Below are 14,821 nucleotides of genomic sequence, written 5' to 3'. Positions count from 1 at the left end.
GCCCACCCAACAACCCGAAAAGTCAAGCAATGACCCGTTTTTGGATGGGCTCATATTTGCGGAAGCTAAAGCTTGTACCAGACAATCGTTTGATTCCAGTTTCGTTTAACTTGCCACCAACACATCTCTTTATCCGGGATTTTTTGAAGAAGTTTGATTTGGAAACACAAGAATGTCACACTTTACAAAACCACAGGGCCCTTATTGCTATTGTGCAAGAGCGAGCTACAGTAAGCCCTGTGCGGTGGCTTGCGTTTGGCGAATCCACAACGGTTTGGAGCAACGTCAATCATCCTGCCCTCCCAAACAGACTACGAGACTTGTCATGGATGGTGGCTCATGAAGTTCTCCCAGTCAGAGCTGTAATGCACCACCGAGGAATGTCAGCGACTTCGACGTGCCCTCGACCTGGCTGTGGCGCCCAGGAGTCGGTGAGGCACCTTTTTTGTGAGTGCAGCGCTGCCAAGGTCTTGTGGACAATGGCCGAACAACTAGGAAAGTTCCCGGACTTGCCAGCAGGAGAGGTCCCTGATGCACAGTACGTGCTTTACGGGGTGAGTCGGTCGAGGAGGCATCGGAACGACTTTGCCAGGGACTGGCTCACTCTCGCCGCCATCAAGGACGCCATCTGGACCTCCAGAAACCTGCTGGTATGGAGGTGCAGGCAGATCCCCCCCGTGGCTGTGCTCCAAATGGCTGCAGATACCATATAATCTGCGAGCGGCGGGCTTAGGACGCAGCCATAAAGAAGACTCGTCTGTACCCACCCGGAGGGGGGAGCCGGAGCTACACTGTGGGAGTCCCGGCAGCAACGGCCTGGGTTGTGGAACCCAGAAGGGAGAGGACCCACGCAGAATGGAAAGGACCCACACAGAGGACTGGAAGAATGCTGCTTGGGAGGGTGGGATGGCAGAGCTATTCCCTTGCACAATAGTATTGCCTTTTACACGCTGGTTAACTACTGTTAAAAGAAAATAACTCTGAAATTGTTTAATTGATGTTGAAAATGTCAGGAAAAAATGTTAAAACGTCATATCGTCACGTCATATTGTCAAATATAAAAAAAATGTGAATATGCTTGATGGCTGTGTTTTGCTGCTGTTGGTGTCGGTGGATTTGTTCAGACCGAGGACAATCGACTTTGGCCTGGACGGATCTATTGACACTAACAAAGATGTTATATAATGAAATTGTGAATATGTTTGATTTTCGAGAAGGTTTGTTCAAACCTCACTTTGTGTTTGCTGTTAAAAACGTAATATTGGAATATAATATTGTGAATGTGCTTAATTGCTGTTGAGATTGTCATGATTGTTTTCTGTTTTTAGTGTCAATAAATTTGTTCAAACCAAAAAAAAAAAAAAAAACAAAACAACAATGGATAATGAATAACGAAGATAGATCAATAACCCTTAAAAACCCCAAAAACCCCCTCAAACCAACAATCGCGGGACTCAAAGTCGGATTTGGGTTAAATTTGTGATTGTATTACATGTTTTAATGTGGGTGCATGCGGCTTATATACACGTCCGCCATGTGTAAGTACAAAAGCGGTTATCCTCTTAAAATGTGGTGGGTGCGGCTTATAATCAGGTGTGCTCTATAGTCCGGAATTTACAGTAGTAGTAGTTAAATGAGCTTGCGGTGGAAGAGTTAAATGTCACGAAGAACAAGTTAGTAGCTATTTTTTGAAAATCAGTATTTCAGATACAGTGGAACCTCGGTTTTCGAACGCCTCCAGTTCAAACAAATCGGTGTTCGACCAAAAATTTCGAGAAATTCTTGCTCCGCTGTTCGGTCAAAAATTCGGAGTTCGAACGCCGGTAATGCGTGAGTGCGTATGCTAGAGTGCGATGCTGAGCGGCGTACGGGTGTAGATCGTGTAGATCGCCCCGACCCCTCGTGACCAACTGTTATCACGTGCGCACTTGCCTCTTTTTGCTTTCGCTTTTAATATCGGTGAACGGAGTGTTTTAGCCCCCAACTATGCCTCAGAAGAAGGTCGGTGCAAGCAGAACAGGTAAAAAAAGAAAAGTTGTTCGTACAACTATTGCCTTTAAGAAAGACATAATAGCTAAATATGAAAGAGGTGTGCGAGTTTCCGATCTTGCTAGGGAATACAGCATGCGCCTTCTGCTGACCACCACAAAGGTAAGAAATCCTATTCATAATTCTTTTCTTTATCTTTTTTTTTTCACGTTCATGTTAGCGTAATCTTTCGTACGGAAGATTACGATAACGCGAACGTATGATTAGCCTGGGTTAGCTCTATGATCATGTTGAACATTCAGGTAAACATTCAGGGTGTTGGAACTGAGCCCAAAATTCAGGGTGTTGGAACGGAGCCCCCTTTCCAATGAAGCGCTAGCCACTTGTTGTGCTAAATGACTTGTAAACGACCTGATTTTTGTATTTTTACACGTTCATGTTAGCGTAATCTTTCGTACGGAAGATTACGACAACGTGAACGTACGATTAGCCTGGGTTACCTTCATGTTTACGTTAAACATTCATGGAAAACATTCAGGGTGTTGGAACGGATTAAAACAATTTACATTATTTTTAATGGGAAAAATGATTTCGGTGATTGAAAAGATCGGTTCTCGAACAGGGTTCTGGAACGGATTATGGTCGAGAACCGAGGTTCCACTGTATATCTTTTACATTATTCCCCCGATTTCACTATTCAGAAAATTTTGCAAACGTCAAAGATCCCTTTTAAATTCAGTGTCATTGACTGATTTAAACCATACATCCATTTTCCATTAAGTAGGCTGGCAAAGAGTTAAATGGGCTGGCAATGAATGACACAATAAACTAGTTAGATTCTAGCTAATTTTGAACTCATCAAACACCAATGACGGTTATGAACATCAAAGATCAATTTTGAATTCAATGCCATTGACTGATTTAGACTTCAAACCTCCATTTTCTATTTCGTTTTAATATTAGTTAACTGGGCTGGCAATGAATGCCACAATAAACTAGTAGGGTTCTAGCAAAATTTTTGATTCATTCAATACCAATGACAGTTACGAACGTCAAAGATGCATTTCAAATCCAGTGCCATTAACTGTATTAGACGTCAAACCTCCATTTTCTAATTAGTTAACTAAGTAGGTAACTAGGCTCACAGTGGAAGAGTTAAATGTCATAATGAAGAAGTTAGTAAATATTGTTTGTTAATCAGTCTTTTAAATCTATCTTTTAGATTCCTTCCTCATTTCACTATCCAGAAAATTTTACAAACGTCAAAGATCCCTTTTAAATTCAGTGTCATTGACTGATTTAAACGTAAAACCTCCATTTTCCACTAAGTAGGCTGGCAAAGATTTAATTGGGCTGGCAATAAATGCCACAATGAACTAGTTAGCTTTTAGCTCATTTTGAACTTATTCAATAACGATGACGGTTATGAACATCAAAGATCCATTTTTAATTCTGTGCCATTGACGGACTTAGACGCCAAACCTCCATTTTCCAATTAGTTAACTTAGTAGATAACTGGGATGGCAGTAGATGAGTTAAATGTCATAATGAACAAGTTAGTTGCTATTGTTTGATAATCAGTTCTGGCTTTAAGTATTAAAAACGTATCTTTTAATTTCTTCCCTCGTTTTCACCATTCAAAAAAATTTACAGACGTCAAAGAACCATTTTCAATTCAGTGCCCTGGACGGATCTGGATGCTAATCTTTTATTTTTCACTTAAGTTGTTAACTTGGTAGTTAACTGGGCTGGCAGTGCCACAATAAACTACCGGTATCAATTTTAACCCATTCATTACCAATGACAGTTACAAACGTCAAAGATACATTCTAAATTCAGTGGCATTGACTCATTTCAACGTCAATCCACCATTTTCTAACGAATTAACCTTGTAGTTAACTAGGCTGGCAGTGGATGAGTTAAATGCCGCAAATAACAAGTTAGCTTGTCACAAACTTCCTTGACTCAGTCACAAACAAAAACAGTTACAGAAGTCAAAAACCCAATTGAAATTCAGTGCCATTGACATCATTTCATGTCCACCTTCCATTTTTCACTTAGTTAACTTAGTAGTTAATGTGGCGTGCAGTGAAGGAGTTAATTGAGATAAGGACACATTCACTCATTTACAATTGTGCATGAATCTGTCAAGGTCTGCCAGGGCATGGCCACAAACGCTGGAATTGAAATCAAATATGTTCGGCCCCCACGGCCTTCCTGGCCGCCTCCAGATGGTCCCTGTGGAGTGTTTATCTGGCCCATCTGAGCCTTGGAACCTGAGAGCGTTGATGTTGGGTGGGCAGTGCGGTGCCACGCCAAGCCTCCTGTCCCCAGGAGCCCGAATACGATCCCCTGCTTTTACCTGCCACCCCCCACCTTGTCTGAGAGACCCCTCCTCCCTTCTCTTGCACCTCATCGGCTAAACTTACTGACTTACTCCTGCTCCTGCCCTGGGATAGACTTTCTTCTACCTGACGAAGTTTAGTTTGAATTGCAGGAATATGGTAATCCCCCGCTGTATCGCGGTTTACTTTTCACGGTAACTCTACCTCACTGATTTTTATCGTGCATTGTGTTCTGCATTCTGATTGGCTGAAGAGAGAAAGATGCTTTACCGGGTCTGGCTTGCTGGCACGTTTTCACACATGTCTCATCTCATCTCATTAGCTGTACCGCTTATCCTTATTAGGGTCGCGGGTGTTTTCACACATGTATGATAATTAAAATATATGTGTTTTTTTTAGGACAGAACTGGAAGGTAAATGCAGTATCCCATAATGTCCACAAGATACACAAAGTGAAATTGATTGGGTCCTTTATTAATAAAAATGTGCAATAAAACAGCAACATTGTTTTAAAAATTAAAATTTGACAGTAAAGTAGTTATTTGTAAGAAAAAATACCGTTCTATGAACAGTAGTTTTATTTGTGAAACAAGTACAGACGCTCCCCTACGTATGACCATTCGACTTACGAAAAACGGTAGATACCAACATTTTTTTCGGGGTGGCGAAAAATATCTTGACATTGCTGATTTTGTGTTGTGTACACCTTTTTCCGAATACAGGACATTACTGTAGTGCTTCTTTCCGCCGCTACCGGCGTGTCGTGCTGTGAGAGGTCACACAGCATTTACCCGGTAGTAAAAAAATCCACTTCCTCTTCCTCCTTCATGTGTAAAAATTTTGTACTGTATCTCCAGCGCGCTAAAAACTTTGACATTCTGATCGTTTAATATCTCGTGCATCCAATAAATGTGGTTGGTGTAAAGTGTTAAGGAGAGGCAAGCCGTATCTTTTGAAAGGAAAGTTGAATAAGAAAGTTTGATGCGGTTGAGAAAATGGAACGCTTTTTTTTTGGCCACATTTTACCACAGAGCAGGACCTCTTGAAGCGCATCTCCCAAAAGTAAGTTAAACTCAACTTTATTACTCTTTATAGAGCATATTATTTTATAAAATGTTTATATTTTTGTAGAAAACAATACAGGTTACTTATACAAGCCTTAGACATACTTATATAAACCTTAAACATACAAAATATTGCACTGAAGCAACTTACAAACAAATTCAACTTACGAACGATATTCCGGAACCTTTCGTTCGTAAGTATGGCAGCGTTAGGACTTGAGGCTGTATTTTGGGTTTATTCTTGAGTAATAAATAAATACATAAATAAATCAATAAATAAAAAAGATTTTCTATTTCATGGTCCAGCTGCCCATTAACAGTGATAATCAAGGTAATACTGTACAAAAATATGTTGTGAACAAATAGGGATTTTCTGTATCTGGATATGTGGGTGGACTGTAGAGGGTGTCAAGTTTGGCTAACTCAAACCAGCCCGAATGGAACTTGGCGTATCCTTCAGTTTCTAAAGTCCTCTCTAATTATCCCATGAATAAATCAGTCGGGTTGAAGCCATGTTAATAAAGTTTTGATTTTCAGCCTCCCCTGCATGGTCCAGATCTTGCCAGCTAATTAGGCCCCGTCTTGGGTTTCGCTATCATGCGTGATATGAGTCTATCGGAGCCGGCCGTCGGACCCAAGGGGGTCATGGGACGTCGCGCTCGGACAATCGCAGGGAAAGCGGGTCCAAAGTTCACAGAAAGGTGGCAGGAAAAAAGCGCAAAAAAACAAAAAAGAAAATTAAAACAAACATTGGATACACAACTATGGAACGCTCCATTGCACAGAGAGCAACACTGCTGGATCGTTTTCATCGTGCTGTGGAGAACGGGGTCTAATATTTTGTCCCTCTCATGTTACCAGATACTGGAAGTTAACCCGAGGATTATTTAATAGCATGCTTCAGTGGGATGATCAACAATTCATGTAACTCAGTGGCAAGGCCTTCTCTGCTTCCCTATAAATATCTGTATCATGTGATGTTAATTATAAACCGTCCATAAATATTTATTAAAGAATTCCAAGCGAATCTGTCAGCTTTTTTTGTTGCTTTTCCCCTGTTTGTGCTGCTTCCAGATGTATGCTTTCATATTCCAGCAATAAACCAGTCACATTTCAGCCATTACTCGTTGCCAGGGTCAGAAATCTACCCGGAGGCCTTCACACTTCAATTCTGCAGGCCCGAGGCATAACATCAATATCGATGAAGCTGTTTGTTTATCTAATTAGATTTCGAGTTGTGGGGCAGGGCCCTCTAGAAGGTGTCAGGAAACGTTCGCAGTTTCATACACTTTGATTGGCTAGGGGGCAGTCACGGATGTGTCAAAATGTAAATGTGACGAAAAAAATCCCTGTGTCCTCTACTTTGGCCAAACAAATGTATGCTACAAATATAAATCACGACAGCCACCCTTTCTCTTTCTTCCAATAAAACTGAAAAATGCAACGCAAGTGGTTCCTGTCTCCGTTATGGTCCTGACACAAGGTGTATATGTATACATATATTTTTTACTGTTTCGTGCACTGGTATATTTTCTTTCACAGTTTTATTTGGAAACAACAAAAAGAGAAATAAACCAAAAATTGTTGCAAGATATTTTTTCCGAGTATTGTGCGTTCGTTTAGGGTTGTCATAGTTCTGTGGAAGAAGCTGTCTCTGAGCCTCTTTGTCCTAGTGTTGAATGACCTGTACCACGTACCAGAGGGCGACAGAACAAAGAAGTGGTGGGAATTATCTTTTATAATGTTCACAGCTCTGCTACAGTACCTCAAGCAGCAAATGTCTTCGAAACTGACCAGAGAGCTGCTGATGATCTTTTGAGCGGTGTTGATAACTCTGTATGTTTTTCCTGTCCTCTGCTGCGCTCCTAGGATACTACACGGTGATGCCAGACTGCTTCCCACTGTGGCTTTGTCGAAGGACACCTGCAGCTTCTGTTCCAGGTTGTTTCTCCTGTGAACCCTCAGGAAGTGGAGTCACTGCTGGGCCTACCCGATCACAGGCCTGGTTTTGGCAGACCAGAGGAGGATGTCCGAGATGTGTACGCCCAGGAGTTTGAAGCAGGGGACTCTCTCCACAGTCTTCATTTATGATGAGTGGGGCTGTGTTAGTATGTGTCCTCCTGAAATCAAGTATGACTTCCTTGGATTTTGTGTCGTCAGTATCTCCACATCCTTTCTCTATGCCTTCTGATACCCATCACAGAAGAGTCCCACCAAGGTGGCATTGTCAGCGAACTTCGTTTTCATGGAATGGGTTGGTGAACAGTCTAAGGTATACAGGTCGAACAGTAGAAGACTCAGCACACATTCTTGGAGGAATCTTGAACTCAGCGTCAGGGTGGAAGAGATGTGGTGGCCGAGTTTAACATTTAAGACACACATTTCAGGGACAACAAATGAGTGCTAAAAGCAAAAGGAAAAATTCAAATGACGGAGACTTAAGTGACCATTAAGGACTAGTTTGACTAAATCTTGCAAGTGGACATCACATTTATATCTATCGTTATAGTTATATCAGTGGCAGGCTGTGCATTTCTTACGTAAACCTTCAGCAGTACTACTAGTAAATCAAACTAACCCTCAATAACTATTTTGTGGCTATAAAACGTTTACTGCAGCTACAGCTAAAAACATATCAATATTATTATTTAGCATTAACATTATTCTCATTTTTGGATATATGGATTGGCATGAAGAACCATTCAAGAGTCAAGGAGCGGCTCCAAGGTGTGCAACAGTAATCATTTGACCTCTGTGAACAGAAGTTTGGATCACAAAGTATTAACTAGAACTTTTGTGGAAATTGTGTTTGGATTTGAAGTGGAAGAACTCAAGAGTATTTTCAGCGTTCGGTCAAGGAGGTAACAGCGAACGGGCAAAAACACCTAGAAATCCCCTGCCATGAGCGTCAGCACATTGCTCAGCCCCACACAAGAAAATTGCTCGACACTTAGGACCTTATTGTTTGAAGGCGGCTTTGTCGGGCCCTGGGTGGCATCATTAACACAGTCTGGAGGGACGCATTTAAATCAGGTGGTATTGTTAAACGGCTGACCACTACTGTTTGTGCATGTGATTAATGTCCAGTTGGCTGATTAATTTTGCGACAAGGTTTGAAGTTCAATGCACTTGCAAGAAGTTTGTGAGCTATTAGGTGTTTCCTGGAATGATCTCAATGACTTGATCATGAAACGAAAGCTGAATAAAAGCGTCATCCACAACATGTGCGTCAGGCGTGTCAAAAATACAGCCCGAGAGCTGGATGGGAACCTTTGGATTTCAATTTTTAATCCCGCCCTCCATAAATTTCTGAGTATGTCAAAAAAAGAAGCGAGTCTCTGGGTCATTTCTGTAGAAATTATGACAGACAGGAAGTGACTGAGCTCCCCAAAGGTCTATGGTGTACCAATCATTTTGAAGTTACATTCCCGCCTTCCACCTATAAAGCCAACACGCAAGTTTCAAACTCGTCTTGACAAATCGTGTTATGCTAAATACATTTCGAAAAAATGCTTTTGGTGGAAGGAAGGAGTTTCAAGCAGAAATTTTCATTTCTGTGCTTTTTTTTCTCATTTGTGATATCTCTAATATCTGAACAAATCTTTCCATAAACACAAAGGTGCTTTGCTTGCAAAATAAAAATATTGAAAGAACTCTCAACTTATGCATACATGATGCATGAACTCTGCAAAAACTTTTTGGCGCTCGATGTTTTTATCACATCTGGCGCGGTTGCCATGGCACCCAGTTGGTCCCAGCCGGGTGGCGCCAGGTTCCGGCGCGGTTGCCTCGGCGCCCAGTTGGCCCCGCCCATGAACACCGGCTGAGACACATTTGACTGAGTGCTTCCCATCTCATCTCATCTCATTAGCTGCACCGCTTATCCTCAGTAGGGTCGCGGGGGTGCTGGAGCCCATCCCAGCAATCATCGGGCAGTGGGCAGGGGACACCCTGAACTGGTTGCCAGCCAATCGCAGGGCACACGGGGACAGACAACTCGCTCGCTCATTTACACCAAGGGACAATTTGGACCGGCCAATTCACCTGAAATGCATGTTTTTGGAATGTGGGAGGAAACCGGAGTGCCCGGAGGAAACCCATGCAAGCACGGGGAGAACATACAAACTCCGCACAGGAAGTCTGGAGCTGGATTGCTTCCTAGAGTACTTAAACGGGTTCCTTTGAACTTTGCTGGAGCGTTTGATATACTTGTTAAACTTCTGTGAAACGTCTGTGAGACTGATGTGAGACTTCTGTTAAAACCTGTTAAATGCCTAGTTCTGTGAATCTGTTTGTATTTGATCCTGTTTTGTTTTTGGTCTGATCCGTTTGTTTTGGGAAATTCTTTTCTTTTGAGTGGATTTCTAACCCACTCCTGCGACCATCGATTCCCGGATCGATTGTGCGCCCTCCTCCTCTTCCCCCAATAAATTGTGAGTTCGTCTACGCGAATGGTTTCTTTCCTGTTTCCCGCTCCGCTTCGTGACAGTTTTTGGGGAGGTGATCACATGATTTCGGTCACCATGGCGACTGCATTCCTGCAGATGTGTACAGAACATCATCCCTCTCTTTTCTGACGATGAGAAAGGGACGCCTACTCCGGGCGACGCCTACAGAATCTTTTATGTTGGTCTAAAACCAGTAAGTGGGGGCTTCCTCGATGTGTGGACAAAGATCTGATCAAAGCCACTCCTGCCATCTAATGGATATTTTTTCATTCTGAAATCATTCCTAGAGGCTTGGTACTTACTGATGAGCTGCGCTACAGCGTTCATTATTGTTTTTGAAAAAAATAATAAAATTAATGTATTTTTACGTTTCGGCACTCAGGGACAATGCCTCTGAAAACGTATTTTTACGTTATGGCACTAAATGAGTTAAATGACTTATTATTTTAGTGTTGAATGAATGAATGAAAATTTTATTCAAACATTAACATAAAAACGGAACAAAAACAATAAATCAACAACAAAATAATGTTACATAAGATGTTCGAAAAGGGGTTGTAAGAAGCAAATGCTCATATTCCCTACCCTTTCATCTTCCCTATTAAATACGCCAATGATATGACAACAATAGTAATAATATTAATAATAACAGTTATGATATAACAATAGCAACAATATCACAAAGTTAACCATGGTTCTAGACGCACTATTCCCAATCTCTCGTATCACTCATACCCCATTTTCTTCATTTCTGTATTCGGCCAGGAATATTTTTTGTATTTAAATTTGAACAGTGTTATTCTTGTCCTCATTTAATTTCAACATTGTTTATTTATTTATTATTATTATTTTTTGCAAAACTGTTTGAAATTTGACAATATATTATAATACAATTAGTATGTAATGTGTTACTTTGCATGGTGCCTACAGATGCAGAATGAGGAACGCGCAATTCTATTGCCTTATGACAGAGGGCGATGGTGAAACCAAGGATTTGGATTCAAGCACAGACCTCAACTCCAAACAATAAATTAGCGACAGTATTAGCAAGCTGACCGCAAGTCAAACCACCCAGTAATTCTTTTGCCGTTTTATGAACTTGTTCATAATGGAGGTTTATCTATACAGTATATCGATGTTTTTATTCAAAAGGAAGAGCGTAGACTTCATTTCCAAGTCAAGGTGAAACAATAAAACATTTCTAATGCTACCCGGTTATTTATGTCCTTTCTTGCTCTGACAATAAAATGATTAATAAATAAGTTTAATATTTATATTACAGGTTCATTTATTTGAAAATCTGATTATGCAGCACCAGACACGAATCTCAATGCAGGTCACTGAAGCAGGCACAATCTATAATGTGGGAATCACAAAAGGACTTGACAACAATTATAATTCGACGTGTGCATTACATAATTGTATTTTGATTGAACGGATTTTCTTTTATTTGAGCGTGCAGTAAGAAATATAGTCAGGCAGCATGTCATGACACGAATATGAAAAAAAAAAACATTTCTAATGCTAGACTGCCCTTGAATATTCCTCATTTGATTTTGGTGTAATTAAAGAGTACAAAGAATCTTCAGTACATTTAAAAATAACCAGCACCACATTTGTCAGTGGGAAGATAATTTTGACTTTTTTTAGTAAGTAGCTCGTATGCTAAAAAGTCTGAGCACCCCTGTTTTAAAGGGACAGTGTATATTATCTGACCACTGGATGTTGCTGTATTGTATCATTCAACTGAAAACAAGTGTTATAAAGAATACAAATTATGGACACCAAAATTTCCCAGCCGTTTTAAGGTATTTGGGTACTTGTAGCGCCACCTTTTTCTTCTGTTTTCTTGCCCAGGCTTTTGGAGTTTTTCTGGCATCTGAAGCAGCAAGACGGTGGACAATTATGCATGTTTCCTTCAGTTCAGTATTTTCAAACTGGTGGTTCAGGACTCAAAAGTAGGTCGCGGGCCTTTGCCTTGGGAAAATAATGCTAAGAAGACGAAAAAACAGAGGATTAATTTCACTCCTTAACAGTAGATGGCAATAATGCCAGCCTGATATCTTCTTCATGTTCAGTCAAACGGCGTATTTGAATGGGACCATATCTCATTTTATTGTGATTTTGGTGGTTTTAGAGAGCACCAAGAACATCATGGTGAGTTGACGGTGCCATAGGAGGGCCGCTTGGGTGACACCCAAGAAAGGAAAAGGACCAAGTATCAACCACTGGTCAACGACTGTTGGTAGCAGGGCTGGAAGGCAAGATGTATACCCATGGAAGTAGGCAGCAGAGGATTTGTGGGGCACTCACTACACAAAGTTTTAAGTGTGCTGGGCATTACAGGAACAGCGAGGAGCAGAACCATCCAGAAAACCATCAAAGCAGCTGAAAAAGCCTAAGAGGATAACCATGTGGACAGGCAAATGCCACCTAAGCAAACCACCCTTTGAGTCCAGAGAACATTACTGATGATGTATTGAGGTGCATCAGTAGATGTATATTAGAACTCCTCTACGGACCACCTATTGATTCCCTGATACCCATTTAAAACTGCCAATCTGATTTGCGTGTCTGCACTTGAATCCGTTACACCCAGAAATAACAGAAAACCTGCCGTGAGATTGTGAAAATATGCTGCTCAACTGATGTTGCCATCTTAGGTGGTCACATGATCCCAAACACAGGATCAACACAACTTGAAGCATCTCTAAAAATGGCGCCTGGTGTATTTAGGAGAGTGCCGTCAGCCAACGGTGTCTCACTAAAGGTACCTCACTAGTGCAGGGCCTAAAAGAACATTTCTCAGAATTCCTAATAAATACTCAGTTTTTTGTAAAGTGATTGGCTTGTTTGGATTTTTGATTTTTCTCCTCACCACCGACCCACCGATGTCACTATTCTCCCATGCGGATATCGTCAGTGGTGAAAGACACCACAGAAGCCTGTAATTAGCCGCTCCACCCCTGGGGGGCTCGGCTTGTCTGACCCAGGCAGTCGTGGAGCGCTGACGCCCCCTGATCAGATGAGTAATCCTTAGCACGGGCGAGTGAAAGACATCCGTCGGTGCACTTTGTCACCGGCGCTCCTTTGAGTCAAAGGGGACCAGTCGGAGACGCACGTTTCACACGGAAAACTTCGGAACAAACTGAAAGTGAACGAAGGGGGGTAACCTGAGCCAGGTAGGGGGGGGGGAAGAGTCGTGCTGGCCCTTGGTCAAATGCCTCGAATCCTGCAAACGATCCGGTTACACTCTACCTGAGAAGGCACCTCCTAATCGTCCTTTTCTTATTTTCTCCCTGTGGTATTGGTGAGAGGGTCGATCCAAAGATCGATATTGTCAATACTGAGCAAATACTTGTAAGATATTAGGTCTGCAACAATGAGTTATTAACTCAGTCGATATCATAATGTATATATTTGTTTGCAATAGAGGAAAGATAGGGCCTAAAAAAATAATCCATCCCGACCCGACCTGGTCCGCAGGTATAAAAGCCCGATTTAGACCAAACCCTACCAATTAACTTGATTTAAGGGATCGGGCCTGAAGAAATCCAAAGCTGCACTTTGGCGCCGGGAGTACTTCAACCCCTAAGTGTGCGCTTAGGGGCCAAAGTGCCGCAACAAGGTGTAGCTTTGGGTTTACTATGGCCTCAGTCCCTCAAATCAGGTGTCAAAGTACGCTCGCCGCCAACGTACGTGTGGTGCCGAAGTGCAACGCTGGATTGGGTTACTCAAGAAATAGTACTGTTAATTCAGAATAATATCACTCAAGTACAATTAAAAAAGTAGTCATCCAAATAAATGGGCCAAACAGCATACGTGCTGTGCAAATCCTCCACAAAGGTTTAAAAAAAAAAGAAAAACTGCAAGAGGGAAGCCCGGCCCAGCCCGACCTGATTTAATGATTGACAACTTATGCTTGGGTCTAAGATCTTACCTTCAATTGGCAAAAGCGTTGTCCCTTCATTTTGTTCAAGTCTCTGGGAATAGTTCCAGTAGGATAAATCACCAATAGGTGGCAGAAATGGCTTGGACTAGATCTATATCCACACATAGACGAAGCCACATCCTATATCCCGCAATCGAATGTTTGTTTTCTAACACTTTGCATTCAGACTAAAACGTTCAATTTTTATCTCATTTAACCAAAGTATGTTGTTCCACATCTTATTTGTGTCTCCCATGTGGCTTCTTGCAAACAACAAACAGGCGTGGCCAAACATGTTACTCAAGTAAAAGTACTGTTACTTCAGAATAATATTACTCAAGTAGAAGTAAAAGTTGTCATCCAAATACGTGAGTAAAAGTAAAAAAACTACATGATGAAAAAATTACTCGAGAACTGAATAACTGTAGCAACGTCGTATTTATTGTTTTTTTTAAAAACAACCAATCAGATTTGTTGGCTGCGGCTGCATCGGCTCGCTACAACGGGTCAGGTGCAATCGACATTTCGTTCTGTGTACATTGTTACACAGAATGACAATACAAGGAAATTATTATTATTATTATTATTATTATCAAATTATCAAAGTCCATCTAATCAACAAAAAAACGTTTAATTTAAAAGTAGATTAAAACACTCAACATAAATTCAAGTGCTTTAATAAACAATAAAATAAAAATAGTATAAATCAAATAAATAAATTAAACACATGTAGCACATTTTTATCTTCAAAGGCTCTGCAAGCAGAACAAGCTAGCCTAACTCAAACAAAGGAGACATTTCATATTGTAGCTGGTTTTGATTTGTGGCCAAGGGTGCTCCTCCTCTTCTGTGTTTTCATATTCGGTATTGCTAAGGGACATTGTCGATCTGTTTCATCCATAAACAACTTTTCCCCCGCTAAAGGTGAATATGGTCACATGACAAGGCTGTTACGTTTGATTGGTTGAAGATGGTTCAAGGAGTCCTGTGTCAAAATAAATGCACCTTAGCGGAGACAGACAGACGCCTACTTGCGTGGAGGGG

This window comes from Urocampus carinirostris, chromosome 14 (genome assembly GCF_059441175.1).
Source record: "Urocampus carinirostris isolate Australia breed hairy pipefish chromosome 14, RoL_Ucar_1.0, whole genome shotgun sequence".
Taxonomy (NCBI): domain Eukaryota; kingdom Metazoa; phylum Chordata; class Actinopteri; order Syngnathiformes; family Syngnathidae; genus Urocampus; species Urocampus carinirostris.
Note: the sequence above shows the minus strand (reverse complement) of the source record.